Source organism: Peromyscus eremicus, chromosome 14, assembly GCF_949786415.1.
Source record: "Peromyscus eremicus chromosome 14, PerEre_H2_v1, whole genome shotgun sequence".
In the NCBI taxonomy this organism is placed as follows: Eukaryota; Metazoa; Chordata; class Mammalia; order Rodentia; family Cricetidae; genus Peromyscus; species Peromyscus eremicus.
In genome coordinates, this window is record NC_081430.1 from 27,400,957 (window position 1) to 27,426,652 (window position 25,696).

At 39.9% G+C, this 25,696-nt stretch overlaps 1 long non-coding RNA gene across 1 annotated transcript; it reads left to right on the forward strand.

The window, feature by feature from the left end:
* The first annotated feature begins 313 nt into the window (after nucleotides 1–313).
* On the forward strand, nucleotides 314–23,152 carry LOC131924310 (uncharacterized). The gene is made up of 3 exons (XR_009382848.1): nucleotides 314–502; nucleotides 22,269–22,456; nucleotides 22,977–23,152. It is a non-coding gene; the product is annotated as an uncharacterized LOC131924310 (long non-coding RNA).
* The last annotated feature ends 2,544 nt before the right edge of the window (nucleotides 23,153–25,696 follow it).

Sequence of the window (25,696 nt, forward strand, 5' to 3'; positions counted from 1 at the left end):
AAACTAAAATAAGATGGGAAGCAAGAAAACAAAGCAAAACAAAAATCAGTTAGATATGGCATTTAAAATGTTTTAAAAATTTAGACTTTCTGGACAGTGAGACATGTCTGTTCCTGGCAGCACCAATTTACTTCAGAGAAGAGGATGGGCATCGAAGACACTCCATATGGAGTTTATCTTCTTCTTGGCAAAAATAGCCATTTGGGCAAGAAACTGTTCTTGCCTGAATTGCTTGATCGACTGGACATGTAGGACCCATAGGAAGGTGACCACTGAACTTTGCTTGGTAAAATGGTTTTTCAGGTTTCTGCTTCCCAGAGGAAACTTCCAGACATTCTACAGGACACAGAGAGAAGTGGCTGAGAGACTCTAGGCCTGTGGGCTGAAGACAGATGCCCCAACTTTACAGAGGAACTTTGGATGAATGTCCAGGCTGCTAGCTGTCTCTGTCTACTCTTGCAAGACTCCTGAAAGTTGCTTGTGTCCTTCTTCCATTTCTCAGGTAATATTATATCCTTCTGAAGTCTTTGATGTAGTTTAAGACTAGATAGTTATAATTCCTTAGTTATGATAAAAGATAAGTTAGGTATAAAACCTTAGACTCACAAATATCGAATAGATAGGATATCTTCTTTAATTTTGTCAAATACAAATAGAGTAGATATTATAACTATAATTCTTGCTTGATAATTGTTTTGTTATATGTAATTTTACTACGTTAAAGTTAAAACCTTACTTTTTGAAAAAAAGACAAGGGGAAGTGCTAGGAATGTCTTTCTGTATGTTGTGAATGTGTTGCTCTGATTGATTGATAAATAAAACGCTGATTGGCCAGTAGCCAGGCAGGAAGTATAGTATAGGTGGGATACGTAGAGAGGAAAATGCTGGGAAGTGGAAGGCTGAGTCAGGAGATGCTGCTAGCCACCATTGCCATGAGAAGCAAGATGTAAAGTACCAGTAAGCCACAAGCCACATGACAACTTATAGATTAACAGAAATGGGTTAATTTAAGATATAAGAACTAGATAGCAAGAAGCCTTCCATGGCCATACAGTTTACAAGTAATATAAGTCTCTATGTGTTTACTTGGGTCTGAATGGCTGAGGGCCCCAACAGGACTAGAGAAATCTCTAGCTACACTAGTCCAGTTTAAACACAACTGTAATTAATCAAGGCAACCCAAGACCATTCTAGTTTGCTTACCTTACCACCACCATGGTGAAGTTATTGTGGAAATTAGCTTCCCTGTGTGCACTCAAAATTCTCTTTATCCCCTTCATGTGAAGATGTAAGTAGGCCTCCAACATAGAGAACCCCTGGTGTTATCTGAGGGCTTGGCCATACTCACCTTGAATTCTTCAAGTGAACATCTGTTTCTCTAATCCTGATGGCACATTCACTGACACCCGGATTGACACTGATGTCTTAACTATGTATTGTTTCATCTATTGACACTGCAGTACCACAGCACTGTCTTAGTAACATTTCCTTCTCTTCATGTTTAATGTCACAGGAGCCTTCCAGATGTTGAATTTTTTGTTCTCTTTCAATCAGAAACCTTGCTGTCATAGAATAAGTTCATCAATGGTCTGGATTGTCAATCTTCATTTCCTATCATTTCCAATTAAAAATGATATACATACACACATATACACACACCCTTTTATTTCTATTCTATTTTTTTTTAAAGAATTTATAAACATTTCATTGCCTTACAAGTACATGAAAGGGCTGAAATAACAGAGAATACAATGTTTTGAACTGCTTCTTCATTATCAACATACCTGGTAATACATCTTTGGCTCTAGTGGATAATTCAGTTTTTTTATATTAACATAAATGCACATGACTCCTATGTAAAGGCTGGTAATATTGTGTCCATCTTGATACCAGCATGCTTATTACAGCTTGAAAGTTAATTGGTACTGTCTGCTATTTGATGAATGAATGATTCATAAACTGAACTAGTGATTGAAGTGACCATTCACATTAAATGTTTTAGGACAGCATGAAAACTGGACTCTACTGAGACTATGTTAAGAATGGCATACACATCATGAAGGCGGGGAAGGGCAGGGGCAGATACTTTGTAATATTTCCATGGATCTAGCATGTGATTCCATCCTTGTATTAACACGATTATATCACGATTGGTTCTCTAATTTGGATCACCAGAATACTCCTTGGGCCTCAGTAGGAATCAGCAATTGTTCCTAGCTTTGAATACCTTGGAGACTCATGGAGAGTGACAAATGGCAGGCCCCCTTCTTAGTGAATGAAAATTGCCAGTTGTAACAAGGAAGGCAAGGGCCCAGATTAATGAAGTTTGATATAGAAACCCAAACTAGGCATACTACAAAACACTTTATTACTTTGATATATTCATTAAAGTAATCTTATTTAGCTGACTTTGTTGACATGGTTTGCAATATTCCAGGAAACTTTTTCAGGGAGATAAAGTTATAAGCAACTTCATAGTTTTATGAACTTTCCCTCAACCCATTGATCTGAAAACTAGACCGCTCAATTGACTTTCATCAGGATAAATATCCCCCTTCAGGATAATAGCATCAAATAAGTATGTATTTTTCAAGATTTATCTTGAAACCATTGCTTTGTTGCATTTACTTATCCTAAACTATCATGTAAAAACCTTGGCTTAGTGTCTTCAGCCATAAAGATTTACCTTCCACCGCTGGATGACAACCAATGACAAGGCAGTAGTCTATAACGTTTGGGTGTCTCTTGGACAGTCCTGACCAACAACTTAGAGAATGGCTTCTGGTGTCAAGGTTTTTGCTATATGGTCTTCACCTCTTGCAGGGAGCATTGTCAGCTCTGATGGAACATTTAATTTAAACTACATATGTGTATTTATACATAGACTTAAGTGTATTATAGGGTATTTTTTTCAGGTTTGTCATTGATATGATTCCTTATGACTTTTCCAGACACCTTTATTGTTTTTACCTTCCTCTCTCTTCTGATTTATCTTCTACCCCTCAATAATGTATTTAGGAATACTTATGTAATGCCTATACAATAATAATAGTAAATAATAAATAAAGTAATAATAACAATAACAGTAAAAAAAGAGGCCATGAATTTGAAAGAGAGCAAGAAGGGGTATATAGGACAGTCCTGAGGGAGGAAAGGGAAGAAGGTAATGACATTATTATAATCTCAAAATAAAAGAAGTAATATAAAAAGTTTGGTCTGTCTTCAGTTCCTGTTTATCATACATCAGCAACAAAACTTGGAAGGTAGCTGTGTTCACCACTATACTTCTAACACCACGCTGCTTGGATGAAGATGCTGAGGATGAGTAACTGTCAACGCTCAGTCATAGACATATCATCTATATCAATTAGCCTCTTCCAAGGTTCAGGGATTATCATAGAAGGTCAGACCACTGTAAGAGTGAGAAGATTGGGAAGAGTGTTGTGAAATGCTGTCTTCTGGCCATGACATGGCTGATGCACACATCAGCTTAAGACAGCTGTGGCTTGCACAAGATCAAACCAGTGAAGACAGTAAAAATTCCAGTATGTTAGAAGGTCTTATTAATAAAAACAAACCTGGAATCAGGTATTGGGGTGAACGCTGAAACGTCAGAGAAACAGAACAGGCCACAGCTACCTCACCTTGCCAATTCCTCAGCTGATCCTGTTTCCTCAGACTGGAAGTCTCTGAGTCCTCATCCAGAATGAATCTCAGCTGAACTGCTGCTAATAGCCTAAAAGCTTAATCAGGCTCTAGTTCCTGGTCCTCATGCCTTATATACCTTTCTGCTTTCTGCCATCACTTCCTGGGATTCAAGGCGTGAGTCACCATGACTGGCTATTTCCAGTGTGGCTTTGAACTCATAGAGATCCAGATAGATCTCTGCCTTCAGAAAGCTAGGATTAAAGGTGTGTGTGTGCCACCATTTTCTAGCCTCTGTATCTAGTGGCTGTTCTGTTCTCTGACCCCAGATAAGTTTATTAGGGTGCACAATATCACCCCACCAGTAGGGATGGAGGATGGGCTCTAGAGGCCCAGCCAATCCCTAGCTGAGCAGCCATTGGTAGTTGATGGCGTCAAAGGGGGAAAAGTTACATTTCTTCGGGGATGTGGCCCTGGTTAGGTTGCTCTTGCTCTAGTAAATAGATAGACCTGCCCTTATTCTCACATGCCCAGCACCAAGTAGACTCAGGGGTTATTAATAATAATACTAACAACAACAACAACAACAACAATAACAATCTTAATAAAACTGGACTGTGAAGCTGGGAGGGAAACATGTTGGTGTGTCCTGGGAGTTGAGGGGAGGTGGTGGTGGGTGGCTAAGATTTAAATATATTGTATACATGTATGAACTTTTTAAACAATAAATAAAATGAAAACTTGCTGAGACCGGATTCTCTCCGAGTCTCCTGAATGACGTGCCTTTACTGTCCTCTATCTGAGATACTGCTACAGCTCTTTCAAGGCCATTACTCCCCTTACTGTCGGGAGCAGAACGCTCAACTTTGCCTTTTTGAGAGGCTGTTTTGGTAGCATTTTGACGGAGTCAGCGTATGGGGCACCGAAGACGAATGAGATTTGGATTCTGTGACTAGACCAAAAGTTTCTTAAATGAAGATGTTTACTTTCTGAAACGAAACCTTGGGCTGCTTAATCCCATGAAGCTGAAACGCTGCAGTCCACTTGTGGGAGCGCACACTGGCTTACAGCCAACTGCTAAATTATTAGGTGTTTTGCAAGCTAGCTGTCACACCATTGGTAGCTTGAAATTAACCACAGTAGGAGCACTTACAGCATAGAAATGGGTAAATATTGCAAATGAGGGATTTTCATTTGGAGAGCTGGTATTCAGCATTCCACTAGGTTTGTGCTGGATTAATTCCATGGGAGATCTTCAAGGGATTCTTAGTTCACAGTGGGAAATAAGATTGAAAAATATATCTTCTTTTAAAGTAAGTGAGGTGGTCACAATTCCATTAATATTCTGGATGAATTCATATCTTTCCAGTACAAAAAAAAATTGTCCTGAGTGGCCTGGAAGTCTAGTTCAGTGGTAGGACATGTTTCCAGTATGCAAGAGGCTCTAAATTCCATCCCCAATATCTCACTGAAAAATAGGTATGGAAACTAGCAGTTACCAGTAGGAGAACTTGTTAAATAGTATATCTTCCTCTGATGATACTTTCACAATTTCTTTATCACTATTGTTTGTACTAATGATACAATTTTAAGTGTCATGTCCCGAAATCTATACTTAAGGGCTTCAAATTACTTAACATACTTCTGAAAGTTAACTTCAAAGGAGCAAATATATAAGCCAATTCCCAAATGGGAAGTAGATAGTCATATTGCCCAGTCTCACCACAACAGACATCTTCCTTCATCAGCCAAGATCCACAGGTCATTTGTGTAGTTTCCTGGGCGTCTGACTTCTAGGATACATTGCTCTTCTCAGTTCTTATTGGCAGGGAGAAGATGAGGGAAAAGGGAATTCTAACAGGGTGAAACTTAAAAAGTGAAATTAATATTAATATGAAAAGCAAAAGTATAGTGAATAAAGAAAATGGAGGCTTGGTTACCCAGTGTATGTAATTCTTAATATGAAAACAAAAAACCTACCATTCCTCCTTTTTCTCTTACATCCTCTTTTTTCTGGAAGTGCAGGAGGGCTGGAATGGGAGTGGGTAGATTATTCTTCCTTGATGAATGCTGGCTGGTAAGTACATGGATGGATATTCCTGAACCATTCTTGCTCTTTCTCTGGGGCATGCACATTGAAAGTGCCACCAATGGCCGAGCAACATGTAACTTGGTCTGTTTGTCTTATTTTCCCTTTGCTGTAGGATAGTGAATTATTACTATGAGATCAACATGCAACCCTGGGGAGATTTGATTAATAAAGGCCTTAAAATCCAAACATAGTTATTGTGCCCATAAGTCTCCTTGAATTTGACAGCAGAATAAAGCAGCTTCTCTCACACAGTGTAAGTTTAAATAGGAATGCCTCCGAGATCCCTGAGGAGACGTGCGTCTGTAGTCCGACCCTCCTGGCATGGAATTTAGCCTTCTAATTGAGAAAGAGGAAGAAATATAAAATATAACAAAACAACAAACATTAATAGAATTTTACAATATTGAAGAATGTGAAAAGATCTTGAATATTTACCTCGGGATGAATTACATCAGAATCTTTGGCAGGGGATGGGAGTCGGGACAGGGTTTCTCTGTGTAGCCTTGGCTGTCCTCGAACTCACTCCGTAGACCAAACTGGCCTTGAACTCAGAGATCCACCGGCCTTTGCGTCTGGAGTGCAGGTATTAAAGGCTCCACTGTGCCTGGCTAGCACCTTGAACTTCAGAGGTGACAGAGGATTCAAGTCACATCATCAACATCCTGGTGTTAGAAGCAGAATTAGAACCACTTAGAAGGAGTTTCGCATTAGAAGTTACAGACTGGAAATCCCTTGGAGTTTTGGTAACAGTGACCGACGTGATGCTGTGTTTATGAACATATGTTTCAATATTTTGTTCTTTTCTTCTTCCGGTCTCTTGTTGCTATCACTTTCTCATTTTCATGTTCATTCTGCTCTTTTTAAAGTTCATGCAAGTACCCCACACAAAAAGAGAGAAGCTTTAAAAATCAACAAAATGACTTCATTTCCCCTGGAATTGTTCAGAGATAGTTTGTGAGGAGTTTAACAACCCGTGTTAGAGTCAGATATGAATTTCCATGCATAGAATTGCCATCTGTAGAAACCTACCTGTGTCGTAAATAAAAGTAATAGCAGAGTAAGATTTCTTTACAACAGTTTCGGCACTGACTTCCAATAGGTGACTCCCGCCGGGCATCGATTGCTCAGTCTGGGAAGACAAGGTCCACTGACTTGAGTTACTGCTCCCTATCCTGCGGTCCTACAAAACACTAAACATATTTTTCCTGTGAGTACGCCCAGCCTGGAAATTGCTTTTGGAATTAAGCACATTACCTCTTTCTGGTCACCGAGTGTCATTCAGTATGTTCTTCCTTAAGTGTTCCTTAGTAGCTGGAAAGAGTGAAGCTGAGCACCAGTGATTTATCACAAAGAAGACGTGTTGCTGATTAATCAATAAAACACTGATTGGCCGTTGGCTAGGCAGGAAGTATAGGCGGGGCAAGGAGGAGAATAAAGCTGGGAAGTGGAAGGCTGAGTCAGAGAGACACTGCCAGCCGCCACCATGACAAGCTGCATGTGAAGATCCTGGTAAGCCACGAGCCATGTGGCAAGGGATAGGTTTATGGAAATGAATTAATTTAAACTGTAAGAACAGTTAGCAAGAAGCCTGCCACGGCCATACAGTTTGTAACCAATATAAGTCTCTGTGTTTACTTGGTTGGGTCTGAGTGGCTGTGGGACTGGCAGGTGAAAGAGATTTGTCCTGACTGTGGGCCAGGCAGGAAAACTCTAGCTACAAAGACGATTCCATGTTGCAAACATTTTGGGAGGGCATTTCTAATTTTAGGTTTGTTCATTTATTCTTCAAGCATCTGCTGAACCTTTACTACAGGAAAGGCATTTTATTTTGGGGTACTGGTAGGTGTCTGTGGGTGGTGGTGGTCACAGCGATGGTGTTGAGGATGTGCTGAGTGGGCAGAGGCGGTGGTCTTAGTGGTGGTGTGGAGTATGTTGGGCACAGTGATGACAGTTAGGATTGAGACCACAGAAGCTTCCTGCAGACTGTAATGACTGAGAGAGAATCCACCAAGTGAGAAAAGAATGTGCTCTTTTATTCTTTCTCTTAATAGCCAAGCATACACATGATGTCTTCAGTTTACAGTTCCAGGTTAGATAATGTGAGAACAGTTCAACAAGGTCCTTCCAGTTCTTAAGTTTGCCTGGCTTGGCTCTCTTTATGTGTAGCGTCTGTTTCATACATGCAGTGCCACATCTGCCTGCACATCTGTAACCTATACCACAGAAGAATGATTTTTGGCCTCATGTCAGTGTTTGATTCCTCATCGCCTTTGCTCTGGCAAGAAGTGTGCCATGTATCATCAGACCGCCTGGTAACATTGACACCTTTATATATCCCTGAGAAATCATTTCTGTAGCTGAAAGGCCAGAAAGTTTGTAGAGCAGGATTTTGGAGAAATAAGCAAAATAAAGACAACCTGTTAAATTCTCCAGTGTTGATGCTCGTAACAAAAAAATAGCATTCTGGTGACTAAGGTCACTGAGGTGTGAAGAATGATGCATGAGGCTGTCACATAAATCTCATCTGTGCCCTATAACTTTTAATCTGCTTCAGATCTGCAGGGATTTAAAAAGCCTGGCCAACAGGAATGGACATTCAGGATAATCCTCAAGAGAGTTTCACAAGAAATGCAAACCTTTTTATATCTTTACTGCCATGGAAACCAAGAAACTATGAGATCATTCTTTTTAAAAATATCTTAATTTAAATTTATTATTTAATTTTAAAAATACTTAGCTGATTCACTAAAATCTGAAAATCATAGGTGCGAACGGGGTGCCATGAACTGTTCTGACACATGTATGTGATGTATGATGTTTAAATTTTTTAAATAAATATATATTTTTTATAAATATATATTTTTATAAATAAAAACATATTTTCACTGTGTGTTTTGTGTATCTGTACATGGGTGTGCATATATCATCACAGTGTGTATGTGTATAGGTCAGAGGACATCTTGTAGACATCAGTTCTCTCCACCATGTGGTCCTGAGGATAGAATTAAGGTCATCAAACTTGGTGTCAAGCCATTAGACTCTGAGCCATCTCAATGACCACTGTATGATGCTTAAGTCACATTAAACATAGTTATCTTCTCAAACACTCATATTCTCTTTTGAGGTAAAAACTTTTAAAATCCTTCTAACCTTTAGAAATGTACAATGTGATATTATCTATGGTACATGAGATCATTCTTGTTTTTAAATAATACTTTAATTTATCCTTTAAAAATTCCATGTACATGCAATGTATTTTGATTATACTCAGTCCCAACTCCCCCTCCAACTTACCCAAGATTCTCCCTTCACATCCACCTGCCAGATTCATATCCTTTTGTTTTTAGGAACAACCCACCAAGTTCAATTGGTGCTGCCTATATGCCCAGGGGTGTGGACATCCAGTAGAGCATGGGCAACCTACCAGTGGCCACACCCCTAAAGAAAAATAATTATTAATAACTCTTCAGCTAGGGGCGGAGCCTTGTCAGCCCCTCCTCTCACCCATGCTGGATTCTGCTTAACCCCCTACCCACAACCACTATGCTCTCCTGGGCAGTTCTATTCTTCTTACTTCTCTCTAGTGTTTTAATATAATATAAATCATCCACAAAGCTGGTAGTGGAAGATGCCGCCAGTTGTAATACTGGCCTTGATTGATATGGTGTTGGTGTGGTTACTTTGGGGAATAGTAAAACAGTTTATAATTTCCATAACTTTTACTTGCCACTTTAAACTCCCTTTGAAAGTTTGCCTTTACCATCTAGAACTAAGAATGAACAAAGATGACCTGATGCAGTGTGGCATTTGAAGATGGTGGGTGGAAGTGACAGGAGCACAGTTCTTGGAGCTGTGAACCCATCAATGTAGCAGAGAGCAGCAGCAGCAGTGCTCAGCTTAGCATGTGGCACCAATTCTGGGCCAGCTGTGTTATTTGTGGAGTCAATGCAGAATGAAAATACGGAGCCCTTTGTTCAAACAGAAGGAACCTAAATATGAAGTTATTTTTCTTCTTTCTTTTTCTTCTCCATTTTGACTTGATACAGTATTTTTTATTTACTGCTTAATGCCTGATTACACTTATATCAATTAAAAATTACAGAAGGATGAATATTATAGGTTTCATGGTAGAGGCGGCAGCCTTAGGGTGATGCCCATATGAGCCTGGGCCCTGCACACAGGTTGCACGATGCATGATGCTGGCCTTGTTTGTGGAACACAAAAGTCACAGATGTCAGCAGCTGTATGTATGTAGAGCAGTTCTTTTTGGGAAAGGAAGAGAGTAAAGAGACTAGAGACATCACTTGTCCTATGAAAGAAGACAGTCTAAAGCAGCAGGCTCCCAAACTAGGGAAGTGGGAAATCCAATAGACAGGGATTTGTGTGTGCCATCAAAGCTTACATATGCCTTCTGAAATCACAGGGGCACAGAATCGAATGCTTGGTTAGTCCCATTGATCCTGCTTACTGGTTGTCAGTTTGTGGACTGATGTCAACCCAGAAACAACTTTACAGGATCAGTGAAGAACATATAATTCTATTGTCTTTTCTGTTTGGCTAGTGTTTTGCTCAGTGACTTGGGATGGAAAGGAATTGTGAACGAGAAGAACCTATTAACATAAATCAGTAAAGATCAGCCTTTCCAGTCTAAGAGGCACAGTTTAATGTGGAACAAGTCATAGAAATAAGGAGCAGGAACAGCATGTTGAACGTGTAACTTCATCGTAGCACACTTTTAACAGATCTAGCTACCTCATTGTTATTATAGAAAATACTATGTGAGTCAGCAGCATGAAGGAGTAGGGATAAAATAGCAAATCTGCTAATGATCTATACAAATGAAGGCATAATGTCTAGGACAAAAATAGTGATAATGAGATTCATCTATGAACTCCTTTAGACCACACCTGTACTATTGTTTTTGGATCTTTCACAAATGATACAAATAAATGAGCCTTTGGTTATCGGAACTGAGTAGAAAGAGCCTGAGGATTCATAACAGTGTAATTCAGACAACAGTGGAAAAACAAGATTATTTTGTTTACAGAAAGAAAACTTGGTGAATAGGAAAAGAAGGAGAAATAAAGGAGCCTGAATATTTGAAGAGCTCTTATGCAGAAGAGAAATAGATTAACTAATTTAACCAAAGCATGAAACTGGAGCCAGCAGTGATTACCAGAGAGGGCAGATTTCAGCTCAATATAATATGAAGAGCTCTGAAGTGTGTTTGCTTTGAAAAGACAGAAATGAGCTGCATCAGAAAGCAACAGAAGTCCCTGTTGCATGAAGTGAGTGTGGTCAAATTACTGGCTGGACAAGAAATTTGTTTTACATAGAAGTCAAGACATGTATCTGCAGGACTTTAACAGGAGGAACTTGCTAAAGACAACTCTCTCTATGCTTTTTCCTTCACTTCTAAATTCACGAGATTCATTCAACATTGTAAGTCACAAGAATCTGCCTAGATAAATATTATTCTGACTTGTCTAGGGAGTTATCATTTTTTATATGGAGGCATCATATACAAATTTGAATTTTGACAGCTAACATACAAATAGCTGAAATGTAACTGGGTTATCCCAATCTGAAGGACTCTATCTAAAACTCATCTTGTCTCCTCATATCCTGAATCTGAAGATTCTTTTAAGAATCAGGGTATTTTCCTGGTGAGATTGGGTCTTCTAGTAACATCAGAAGCTATGAACATGAAGTCTCATCAACACAATTGCCCAAATGTGAGCTGAACAAGGAGGACATCAATGAACATACCAGAATAGCTGGAGAAAAGCCCATGAAGCCTCAACCCTACACAAAGAACTAAAAGCAACTGAGGAAAACTGGGAGTGGGAGAGGTGCTCCTCCACAAGGAAGAACATATCAATTGGTTGTCCAGTGCAAATGGTTATCCCTGAAAACATACATATGAATACCATTACGTGGACTCCATGTGCTATATTTAGGAGTGTATTTGTATATACAAATAGTATATGCATGCAATGGTAATGAGAAGACACCATGAATTTGAAGGAGACTGGCTGGGGAGTTGATAGGAGGGTTTGGAGGGAAGAAAGGGAAAGAAGAAGGGTTGTAAATTGCAATTAATTAAATAAGTTTAAAAATATCAGTGTATTTTCCAGACTGTAGTCAATGAATCATTAAAGGTTATAGAGGTTAGCATTCACACCTGTTCAATTAAGATAAGATAAACTCCATTTTATACCAATGGTTAAAGGTAGTAAGCACTGTCTGTGTGGTAAGTGCAATGTCAGGTGGCTTACCCTGTGCCATGAAGTTTCTTCAACAGCCTCCTGAAGTCCTCAGTCACAGGGGAGACAATGAGCTCTGTGAGGACTGAAACTGTGCCTGTTCTGTTTATTATACTTACCTGCCCGGCCTAACATAATGCCTGATATATTAGGTACAAGTGAAGTATTTGTTGAATTAATGGACAGAAGAATGAGCAAATGAAAACATGGGTTCTCAAAAGGACCAAGGCCCTCAGGGTGGATGTAGACTCTGTCTCAGATTCCCGGGGTGGCCCTATCTCCATGAACCCCAGAGCCTGCCCACCCTCCAGGCACTCTGTATCAAGATACAGAATGAGGCAGGTGAACTGCATTTTTATACTGAAAAGATCTTGGACAGCTTGTGCTGAGAAAATCCAAGATAAAATGTTTTATAGACTTTTATTCTCTCTGAATATCTTGATTAATTTTATGTGTTATTTGTTATTTATCAGTTGCTTCTACTGTTCTTACTATATCTCACATGCTAACATTAGTGCGGCTTCTTCTCTGATTATAAAATTAATTCATGGGAAAGATAATGTAATGATGCAGACTTGGGTCTGACTTCTGACTAGTAGATATCAAATAAGCAATCAAGTAAATCAACTAATGGAGATAGCGCCTTCCATATAAATTATTTTTCCTTTTCGGAATTAATTGATACTTTGTACTGTTTTGCTTCCCATTATATTGTGTTCATCCTAAGTATGCAACACTTAGTAAGCTATTAATGAGGCATTACTGCCAATCTATGCTCATTGTAGAAAACTTGAAAAACACAAAAGTAGATAAAATAATAGTGCATTTACAATTCTGAAAAATTGCTACCTTTGTAACTTAGTGTGTGTAGATGAATTGCTAAACGGTCTTATTAAATAAAAAACACCGAGCTAGATATAGGGATGAAAATCTGAGAGATCATGGAATTAGGGAAAGCCACAGCTAACCTTACCTCATCAATTCTGCAGCTTCCAAATGCGAGATACTACCTGTCTACCCACACCTATATGCCTTGCTGTTCTGCTATCTGATTTGCTCTCTCTGTCCAGCTATATCACTTCCTCTTCCTGCCCAGTTCTGTTACTTTCTGTCTGTCTGTACAGACCTCCAGAACTCCATGGTTAACTAGTGTTGGAATTTAAGTTGTGTGCCACCACACCTGGCTCTGTTTCCAGTGTGTCCTTGAACTCACAGAGATCCAGACAGATTCCTGCCTGCCAAGTGATAGGATTAAAGGCGTGTGCTACTGTTGCCTGACTTCTTTTTTTACTTATAATGGCTTGCTATTTCCTCTGATCTCCAGGCAAATTTTATTTATTAAAGCACAAATAAAATATCACCACATTTCAGCACAAATAAAATATCACCACAAGTGTGCATCCTTTCCTTCCTCGTGTATATTTTTAAGAGGGTTGAGACAGTTCTGCATGTGCAATCTTGTGTATTCCTTTTTGTTTTTAGCTCAGCAAGCACTTACTAATTGGGTTAAGACATAAAAGCTGAAAAAAGTCAGGAGTACCTTGCCCTCAGAGCATTTTGGTGCTGTTCTTAGACCCCAAGTGGGCCCTGTTTTGTCTTTTAAATCAGGCTTGTGTTTGAGGAGCACTGAAGTTGAAATGCTTCTCCTTATACATCTGGGAGGCAGCAGTCCTCTGCTCTCTAATTGAGGAATAAATGCCCTGTCTCACTCTGTGCTTCTGCCAGGCCTGTGCTAATCAGGATGCTGAATCTTTGAGCTCTCAGATAATTAGTGACGGACATTTTGCTCTCATGGTTGCTCAATAGCCTTTCCTTTTCTTTCCCCTTGCCTCCTGATCAGCAACCAAAGAGACAGTGCAACCAAGAAGGTGGAAATGTGCTCAAGGACAATGTTATACTTGGGAATAACTCAAGAACCTAGAGATATTTTCTTTTAAAAATGTGTATAGTTGAAGCTCCAGACCTGGGGAATACCTTACTTGGAAGCCATGTGTGCTTGTAGAGATAAGACAGGGATTCCATTTAGCAGGGCTACTCTGAGATTCAATAGACCAAGAGTGAAAATGCCAGGTAGTTATTTTCTTCCTGGCTGGTTATATTTCTTAGTGCTAAAAGAGTAGGATTCTTCTACTGGCAGGGACTGTGTGTCTAGATGCAAAGCCGCTTTGCACAGCTGGAAGTTTTCCTGTGTCCCACCTGGTCCACAGCCACTCAGACCCAAATAAACATACACAGGCTTATATTAATTAAAACTGCTCGGCCATTAGCTCAGACTTATTACTGACTAGCTCTTACACTTAAATTAATGCATAATTCTTATCTATGTTTAGCCACATGGCTTGGTACCTTTTCTCAGTTCTGCCTTGTCATCTTGCTTCCTCTGTGTCTGGCTGGAGAATCCTGACTCCACCTTCCTCTTTCTAGAACTCTCCTTGTCTGCTTATCCCACCTATACTTTTTACCTGGCTACTGGCTAATAAGCATTTTATTTATTAACCAATCAGAGCAACACACATTCACAACATACAGAACGACATTCCACAGCACTTCCCCTTTTCTGTCTAATCAAAAAGTAAGGTTTTAACTTTAACATAGTAAAATTACATATAATAGAACAGTTACCAAACAAGAATTATAGTTACAATATCTAGTCTATTTGTAATTGACAAAATTAAAGAAAATATTCTATTTATTCTCTATTTGTGAGTCTAAAGTTTCATATCAAATTCTAAGAAAATGATGCCCCCTTTTCCCAAAGGTTTCATGTTTCTGAGGGTTATGGATAATGGTTATAGGGTTGGAGGTGGAAGAAAACATTGGACTCTGTACTTCCCTTAAGAAAAGAAAAAAAGGGGAATGGATAGGTAGAGGATATTAAGGTAGATTATTGTATATACTAGTAAACTAATTCAGTAAAATATCAGCCTTAGATAAACTGCACTGTTATAGATTATTGTATATTGATACAAATGTAAGCTATTTTTATATTCTTATTCCAGATAATTTGTATAATGATACAAATTCAGATTCAGCTACAGTTTTGTGCTCTCATTGTGTCTAAAGAAGGCTTTTTTCTATCACCCCCGCTGCTCCCATAAAAGAGGACAATAGGGTTCCAAGGCAGTCACAATGCATTCTTCACAGGAATCTATTTAAAAATTCTCATCCTCACTCTCAGGATCTCTGTGGTAGTTACTGTCCTGGTTGTTGTGTTCCTTGTAGTTGGGGTTCATGAATGAGCAGTGAGAGAGAGAAAGAGAGCTACTGTCTTGTTTGTCTGTAAGGTCAGCTTGTGTAGCAAGTTACGGGTGGAGCTGTGTCCCCCACAAATGCTCAACTCCTCTCTCCTGGACCCTATGAAAGTGATTTTATTTGGAAATAGTCTTGATTGCATTGAAGACATAATGAAGTTAAGATGAGGTCATACTTGGTAGAGGGGTGGCTCTGAATCTAGTAATAATGTCCTAATAAGAGATCATGGAAAGACACAGAGATGAACAAAGAGTATGTGAAGATGCAGGACCCATAAGCCAAGGAATGCCAAGGATTGCAGACAAACTTCTAAAGATAAGAAGAGGCAAGGAAATTCCCTTCCTTAGAGCCTTTAGAGGAGATACTCTGATAGCATCTGGATCCAGTTATTAGCTTCCAGAATGGTGGGGAAATAGAGTTCTGTTCATTTGTACAAGAAAGGTTGTGGCTACTTTCCATTGCCCTAAGAAAATAATGCTTAATGCACATGGGGTTGAACTCCCTCTTCCCCAAATGTCCCCTTCTGGAAGTCTAGAGTTCATTCAGCCCTTAGACTGAGTTTGAAACTGCTTTGCCTTCCTAATTGCCTCCCATCAAGGAAAACTTGGAAACCGGTGTTCTTATACTTCTGAGAAACTCATGAGCATTCAACACATTGGTCTTAGGCTGGGTTCCTGAAGAAGCAAACACTAGGATAAGGACTTGTCCATGTGGCTCCTTGGGGATGTTCCCACAAAGCCCTGACAACAGAGGCGGGATCTGAGATATGAAAGCAAACACAGGGCCAAATATTGACCAGTTCAGCAGTGTAGTCAACTGGAGCCCGATTCCACTGGGAGACATTGTGTAACGCGCCCCCAGGAAGCTCTTCAGAGACAGGAGCGGAGCTTGGCTTTTTGCTGTAGATGCTCTTTTCCATACCTCAAAACTCTTTGTTTATACTAAAGAGCGGGTGAGTGGTTTGCATTCTTAGAGAGAGAGAGAGAGTGTGTTCTCTGCAGAGCTATGACTTAATCTTCACATTCGAATTCTAGAATCATAAGAGTTTTCCACGGACAGAGTGAAACTGAGCTGTGAAATGCACCTTCTTAGCTCCTCATCTTGTCATGCTGGCTCCTGTGCTCTCTCTCACTGTCAAGGCATCATTCTGGAGGATACCTGCCTTCTGGATTTGCTTTTTTGGGGTACATATTTCTTAGACTAGAACCCTTAGTTCACCTCTTTCCCATATGGTGTGCCATGCAGGCTACCTGAAGAAGGTAAAAAAAATAGAACCTTTAAGACCAGATTTCTGCATATCCGAACATGCATAAAGCAAAACAGCATAACTGCTTTGAAGAATTGACTTTGCCAACAGCTTTCCATGCTGGGAATCGTGTTTGTTTGTGTCTTCATGGCAAGGTTTCACAGAGCCCAGGCTGGTTGCAAACCCACTATATAGTCCAGGTTAGCCTTGAATTTCCGATATTCCTATTTCTACCTTCCACATGCTGGGACTGGAGTCATCCATGCACCCTGCACCAGTCTGCCTGGCTTTACTTTACTTTATTTTTTTTTTTTCATTTGCAAACAAAATTTCTAGTCTTTTCTAGTCTTATTCTTACTTGATGAGTCAAAATGTCTACTTTGGAAATATATCTTTAAGGTGTGAATTTGATCTAGCAAAGCACATAAGTGAAAAAGTTATCATAAATTATTCAATAATTTCTGTGGTACAAGGAATATGTATCCATACAGGTATGTGCATACGAATGTATATATGTATGCCTGTATGTATAAACTTACCCTATAAGAACATGCTGTCCTACAGTCATTGAGTCTTTGGGGAAACTGCAAATTTGGTTAAAAAAAATGGAAAAAAAATAAATTTAAGCAGACAAGAGAGAAAAGTTTTATATCACCTCAAACAATGGCAAATAGCACCGGAACAGCTGTCCAATGCACCTGGTTTTCATTCCAGCAACAACAGCAGCACTGAAACTTCCAAGGTGTGATGAATTATTACCCACCATCTGCTTTACAAAATGCTAATTCTTCTTGAACCAAAATTACCATCTAGCAAATAGACTTTTAGCGAAGCAACACACCATCGTTCACACAAGGCCACAGAGAAATCCTGAGCAGGAAATTATTAGCACAAATGATTTGCCAGAAACAGAATGGAATCTTATTAAAGACCAGAAAAAAGAAATGGTGAATTTGGATAATGAGAAGCAAAACCAGCAGTCAGCTATAGGACGAAGGAAGAATGTAACTCCAGATCATAAACCAGGGTGTGTTTCCCTCACTGCTACAGCCTTTTGAACAATGGCCACCTATTTCTATAAAACTTTTCATGTAGTGTTTGCCTAGGATTGCCTGGTCCCTGGAGTTCTAAAAGAGATTTGTCCTGGCCAATTCTTTCCCCTCTGGTTGCAGCTAGAGCTCTGCGTAGAAGGCTTGCACTTGTCCTTTTCAAAACCTTCCTGAACTCTGATATTACTGTTCTATTATTAATATACAACAAATATAAGAAGAAATGAAATAGAAAGTTGCATAGAGCCTGCACTATAATGATTCTCCCCTGGAAATCAGACTAGATTGGTTTGGAAAAGTTTCAGTTGAATAAATGAATACTCTATACAGGCAAACAATGGCCCTCAGCTAAGACTCCCAAAGCCCTGACAAACAGGCCTCTACCCTTGAGCCTGTGCCTGCCTCTGTGTCTAGTCCAAGTGTGCGACCATAAATCATGCAGATCACCAAATGACCTTTAAGTTGTATTTTATACATTTAAAATAAAAATCTGTGGGTTCAGTGTATCCTAACTTCTTTAATTTTGAGACAATTCTCAGATGATGTCTGCTGCTGTGGACAAACCAAGGAATAACTTCCATGGGACACTGACACTTCCAATTCTTTTTTTTACTTTTTATTGATCATTTGTGGATTTCACATAATGCATCCCAATCCCACTCATCTGCCTGTCCCCTGCTTCCACCCTCTGCCCTTGTAACCTCCCCACAAAACAAAATTTAAAAGTATAAAACAAAAACCAAAAATCCAAACAAAAGCTCTCTCACCTACCCCAGATGGCAAGCAGGGAGGGGAGGGAAGGCATTTTTTCCCCTCACCCATGCCACCACATGGCAGACTTAGTGGTGCGCATGTGGAGGAGGGTCAGTCTTCCTGCCCTATGCCTCCCTGGCCAGCTCATCTGCACCCCTGGAAACAGGATTGGCTCTATTGTGCTGCCTAGGCCAGGTGCAGAGCCTGCTCTCCTGAGTGTGCGCGGTGGGGGGGGGGGGGCGCGGGGAGGATATATATCAGTTCCCCCACTCTCATGACCTCAGGGCCAGCTCTCCCACCTGCCACAGGTGGCAAGTGGCAGGGGAGGGGGTAGGTCATCTCTCTCTCTCTCTCTCTCTCCCACTCTACGCAGATCTGGGCAATTTGAGATGTCAACTACAACCACAATGACCATGTTGCCAAGGACCATTTCTGGGTCTGTGGTCCTACCATAGCTTGAGTCTGTTATGGAATATTTGTACACTGTGTGAAGATGTATTGCTGTGACTGGTGTAATAAAAAGCTGAATGGCCAATAGCTCAGCAGGAGAGAGAGGTGGGGCTTCTGGACAGAGAAAAAGGACAACAATGAGGAATCTAGGAGTGCAAGAGATGTCAGGAGTCAAGGAAAGGAAATAGGAGGTACAAAATGGAAGAGAGGTAACACCATGTGATAGAACATAGATTAAAAAATATGGGTTAATTAAATTATAAGAGCTAGTTGGGGAAAAGCCTAAGCTAAGGCCAAGATTTCATAATTAATAATAAGTCTCTGTGTCATTATTTGTGAGCTGGTAGCCCAAAGAAAAATCCGACTATGTATGGCATCCAATGTGGCTCAAATATCCAAACACAGAGCCTGAGAAAGCTAAGAAAAGTTCTGGACAATCAGCCCGATGTGGATTCCTAGTCCTTCAGTCTCTCAGATGGGCTGGTGCCCAGAGGCACACAAAGATGCAGCTCCCAGCCACTGCCTGTGGGCTGGAGTCAGCTCCCAGTGCCATGTGCTGCCACCTGGGGCCATGGCATTGTCTGGGCCTGGGCTGCTTCCAGGGGCCATGTGTAGGTCTGTGATCCTGCCCCAGTCGTGGTCTGTGTTGATGTCCACGGCCCCTGTTACCACCGAAAACACTGAGAATAAGGCTGCACAGCGTCGGCCTGGCTACAGAACTAGGGAGACCTGGTTCTGCCCCTCACCAACTGCGACCTTCGGGAGAGTGGGCTCTGTACCTTCTCAGGGCAGCTGAGTGGAGCTGGCCCTGCTGGCCGGGGTATGGGTGAGCCGGCCCTGAAGACGTGAGAGTGGGAAAGCTAGACTCACAGTCTATCACATAGTGGTGTGGGCAAGGGAGAGATAACCCCTTGCCCATTGTCCCTTGGTTCTAGTCACCTATTGCATGCAGGAAAAACTGGTGCTGGAGTCACAAGAGTTGGGGAGCTGATCCTGCTGCTCACCAGTTGCAGCACCGAGGGAGTGGGTTCTGCACCTAGTCGGGGCAGCACAGCAGAGCTGACCCTTTTGATTGGGGTGCAGGTGATTCTGGGCTATGGAAGTGTGTGGGAGATCTGACCCCACCCTTCCTCTGCTTCCAATTCTTGAATCCTCAGGTGCCCCTTTCCCCCTCACTCTAGTCTGAATTTAGAGTTGTGAGATTGTGTCTTGAGGCTTGCCAATACATGATTACATTGGAATGGTACATCCCATTGGCCTGTGTTTAGCATGGGCCAGGCATGGTGACTCATGCCCTTAATCTCAGCTCCTTGGAGGCAGAGACAGATGGATCTCTGTGAATTTGAGGACAGCTGGATCTACACTCTGAATTCTAGGGCAGCGAGGGTTACATAGTGAGACCTTGTCTCAAAAATAAAAACAAAACCAAAATCTCTGAAAAGAAAAAAGCACAAAAGCAAGAATCAAAACGAAACAAAACCACCCCCCACAAAAAAACAAACAAGAAAACATTTAAATGGAACTACCTTGAAGTCTAGAATTTACATATGTATAAATTTAAGAAGAGGGTGCTGTTTTAGATAGGTATGAACGACCATGTTTGTGCTGGGAATTGGACCCTGGTCCTCTGGAAAAACAGTCAGTGCTCTTAATCACTGAGCTATCTCTCCAGTCGCTAATATACAACTTAAAATTTCATCATGAAGGCAGGGTTTGGGGATGCCTGGTCTCTCTTACATTTCAGTGTGGAGCTACCTGTTTTAAAAACAGCATCTCATTTAAAACTCATGGTCATTTCCCAAAGCGATTGAATATATTCTTTTGACATATTTTTAATATGTCTACAGTATTGTTTTATTTGTGGTCTCCTTTTTCATTATTTGCCCCTACTGTAGAAATTCCTGTATTTTTTTAACTCTAATCTCCATCTTTCAGTGGTGTGGATTTGCCTTTGATCAGTGTTACCCAACGAGAAGAAAATATGTAATGAACATTGAGCAATTTGTTACTAGCATTTCCTAGTAAAACTGTATCAAGTCATTCAAACTTTGTGGAAAGAGTAAAGACTGCATTAATTTACACAGTTCAGGGACTGGTTTCCTTAGGTCTCTATTCCTAAGATATAAAATCAAGTGGATCATCACACTCAGTCCATGGTGCTATTAACACAAGTAAGCACACATTAGTGCTGGGCACTCACTAGGTACTTATAAATATCAGCAACAAAATCTTTTTATTATTGCCTCATTGGATTCATTAAACTCTTAAGGTATAATCTGTAAGATATTAATTATAAATGAATGCTTTTTGTACTAACAATGATCTTATATTTCGTTTTTATTTTAATATATTTTGGAAAATACTAGGTGTCTATGATGTTGAGCTCCTCTGCTTTGTAAGTGTTCAGTGTTTGTGTTCCTTTCTAGGGATCCCCCCACCCCTCTCTTATTCTCTCTATCTCAGTCATACCTGATTTTTATCTTTCCTAGTGGAAGGAAAGTATACTTTCAAGTCCTCACTGGCAAACTTCACAGGCAACAGATTCCATACTGTGGTATCATAAAGTTTCCCGTGTAGACTGCTGAACTTGAGCGTGGGAGATCTCCTGAACTTTTTACTCAATATCGTTTGGCCTTCTAAAGCACTGCATAGCAAGTGTGAGAGCCTATCTCTCTCTGCACAGTTGGCAGGAGGCAGATAAGCCTGGAAGTCAATGATCCAGACTTCAATTCACTTCATAAACTACTCGCAAAACAAAGCAACAGTCACCCAGAGGGACTGCTGGCACACAGCTGTGGAAAATATATAGTGACAGTTGCATATGCCTTTCTGAAGAGTTTGTACTTGCGGAAGAAATTCTGCAGGGCCTCTTCTTTTAGAGGGAATCCCTTCAAGTCCAGGGTAGTGTCTTGTAGATGAATTTCTAAATGGTATTATTAAATAAGAAACACAGAGCCAAATACAGAGCCCAAGAGATCAGAGCACTAGCAAATAGCCTTTAGCTTACCACTTGCTGCTGTCCTTCCAGAGAGAAAGAGAGAGCGAGAGAGCGAGAGAGAGAGAGAGCGAGAGAGAGCGAGAGAGAGAGAGAGAGAGCGAGAGAGAGAGAGAGAGAGAGAGAGACCTTCCTGTGTGACTGTCTTTTTATTGCTTTCTATTCTGCCTTCTCATTGGCTCTAAACCCAACCACATGATTTCCTCATCACTGTCTGTCTATATAGACCCCCAGGTCTCTATGGTTGGTACTAGGATTAAAAGTTTGTGTCACCTCTTGGCTGTGTCCTTGAACACACAGAGACTCTGCCTGCCATGTGATCAGATTAAGGGCATGTGCCACCACCACTGGACTTCTGCTAAATGGCTCGCTTTTAGCTCTGATCCCCAGGCAACTTTTTTTATTAACATACAAATAAAATCACATTTCAGCACAAATAAAATATCACCATAGTATCTGATATTCCCTATGTGACTATTTGACTATAAGTGTAAACAGTTGTTTCCTTCTTACCCCACAGCCTGGAGATAGTAAAGGCTCATGTCACTGCTAAGTACCTGAGGATCGAATTCTTGACAGAAGATGTTCCTGAGATCATCAGTTTTTCCACCAAACTAAAGGCATAAACAGTGGTGAATTATATAAAATCCAGAGGGAGAAAAGTTCTGCATGATTAAGAAGAATATTTGAAAGAGAAACGAGACTTAGGTGTGTTTGAAGCCCAAGTTTGGAAGCCATAAGGTAGGGAATCAGGGTGAAGGATCCAGACCCAGAAGAGCAGAGCTGTAGGCCTGGCACTGTTGGCCATTGGCTGTGTGACTTGGGTCAGGTGCTTTATCTTCTTGCTTTTCCTAGGATGTAAATGAACATGATAGTACTTTGGCTTATAAGGCATTTTCTAGCTGAAATGAGTTTTTGATATTGCCTTGCATAAATTGTTTAATAAAGTATCAGCTGAGAGGCTGGAGAGATGGCTCAGTGATTAAAATTACTGTTTGCTCTTGCACAGGATCTGGGTTTAATGACCAGCACCCACATAAGTGAGTCATAACTGTGTATAATTTAAGTCCCAGGGGATCCAATGTTCTCTTCTGGCCTCTGACAACACAGAGCACATATATATGTAGTTCACAGACACATATGCAGGCAACTCTCCCCACATATTATATAGATAAATTTAAAAAATTAGTGGAAATAATATTAATAATGTTTCCCGGCCTTTCTTTAGGTGGCAGATCTACAGTTTAACATTAGAGCCCTGGATCCAGCAAATGGAAGGACTGAAGACAGAATTTGCAGGTATCTGGGAAGAGTGGCTGTCTAGCATCCTTGATGCTTCTTAGTAACCTTCCTGCTGTTATGTTTGGATCTCACTGGGTTCAGTGGGGGCCGTTATCTAAGAAGAGACAGAAAGTACTGAAATTCTGCCTGGGCAATAGTCACTCTAAACAGTGTGTCTGTCCACAGGAAGTCATAAAAATTCATGGAAAATTTCATCTTAAGAGAATAACTGATTCAGTGAAGGAAAAATCACAGCAGTAATATACATTTGCTAACTTTTGGGAGATTCTTACTTCACAAGACAAATATATAATGCTGAATATGTTAATCCATCATGATTTCCATTTTATAGTATGCTTAATAAATTATGTATTTTTGCATGGTGAAGATCACGAAATGTAACATGCCTAAATTAATGTTTTCCCTTAAATGATGGTTGGATAAATATTAAATAAGAATTACTTTTTTTTCTTTTTACCAAAAGGATATTCTCATAAGAAATGTTTTTAAATTGGTTCTACGTGGGATCCAAATTATTTAAAATGTTACCATCAATTTCTAATGTGATAAAGTCCCTGTAACAAAAGAAACATTTTTCTTCAATGAAGAACTTGACCTTATTAAACAACAAATTACACGTGCTTAGGAGATAGCCTGGCAGTAAAAGGCACTTGTCATTCTTGCAGAGGACCTGAGTTCAGTTCCCAACATCTACATGATGGCTCACAAATATCTGTAAGTCCAGTTTCAGGGGATTGGTCATTCTCTTTTGACCTCCACGGGCACCAGGCATGCAAGTGGCACACAGACGTACATACAGGCAAAAAAACAAAAACAAAAACAAAAACAAAAACAAAAACAAAAACCCAAAACCAAAAACCACATACATAAAACAAAAAGGACAAAACCCACAAAAAGACACAGTGAATTATGTTATCTTGGCCCCTTGCAGAACCATTCTGAAAACCTAGCTCTGGAAGATGCCCAGGTCTATTTTGTGGAAGTCAAGAGCTGGGAACACAAGCCAGCTGGAGGGGTGGGGTGTCTTCAGTAAGGTAGAACTGTATAGCTTGACTGCACTTTTTGCCTGAACAAATGAATTATGGAGAAAATTTTAGTTTAATGCTCAGGGCAAATGAAAAAGCATGTGGTATCATCATTTGGTTTTAGTGTTTCTTGCTGCGGCTGATGTAGATATTTTATTTCTTGCATTAGAAAAATATTTTAGGATATTTGTAGATAATTTCTACTTCCCAAAGACATGAAATACAGTCTTTATAATCAGAAAAATAATGTTGAGGAAAGCCATTGCCAGCTGTTACTTATTTAAAATATGTTTATGAAATTCCTTAGGGTCTGAGAACTAATATATTGTGAATGACCTTGTACTCAGCAAACTTAAAGCTCTAGCTTGTCATTGTCAGCTGCACATACATAATGCTATAATGTATATTCTTCTGTAACCAGCACATATTTACAATGTTCATGCTGTTACAAAGTGACAATTGTTTGTACTCATAGTCATTATCAAAATAATCACAGTGTGGATATATACATCACAACCCCATCCATATTTACTTTTACGAGAATTCTTCCTAATACGTAAATTTCAGAATCCATTTATGTTTTGTCCTCTCTGGTCAAGCTTGGATACGATAATTTTCTATGTTTTCTAAGGATGTCCTTCATCGGTTTTCTTTTCTCCTAATGTTCGGAACTGAACCCAAGGCTCTCTGTGTGTGTGTGTGTGTGTGTGTGTGTGTGTGTGTGTGTGTGTGTGTGTGCTGGCTATATCAGCCCTGACTTTTAAATTTTTTAAGGAGTGCTGGTGAGGCATATTGAGTATACTGTTCTTTAACTGATACTTTCCTGATAATTGGGTTGAGGGTATACTTGTGAGATAGACCACTGTTGTAAAGTGACACATTCACCATGGCTTCCCATTGTTGATAGTGACCTTGATCATCTCACCCCCTTTTTCTTCATGTACTATTTAGAAGGAAAGCACTATGCTCAATCACATTGGAGGAGTGGAGAATTAGGATCCCTTCCCTCGGGAGGAGGACATTTCCAAAATTCTTCTGAAGAGAGTATTTGTAGATTTGCCTCAACTTACTTATTCACTATCATTACATTGTTGAATCTGCAAAGTCATGAGCATAAAATATTACTCCATTTGCTTAGATTTTCATACTGCTTTAGTTTCTGCATATAGGTACTATAGTTATTTGGTTAGAATTGTAACTACATACTTAATTTTTTTGGGGGGAGCTATTGTAAATAGTATTGAACTTCAAATTATAATTACTCATTGAGTTTGTGGTACTGCCACATTAGTTACATAAGTTATTTTGTCAAATCTTTGAAATTTCCTATACAGAAACCACGCCAACCTATGAATAGAGACAGTTGCTTTTCTAATTTGTATATTTTAAATTTGTATATTTAAAATGTCTTGTTTTAGTGTTTTAGCTAACACTCTGGCACCTTTGAAATAGAATGATAAGAAAGTAAAGCTCAGATTATTTTCATGCATGGGGGAGGAGACAAATGACTAACTTTGAAATATGTTAAGGTAAGGTTTTTAAAAATAAGTGCTCTTCAATAAGCTAAGGAAGTAATAACTTTAAATTTTTTGTCTGGGGGTTCCTCTTCTTTTTCTTCCCT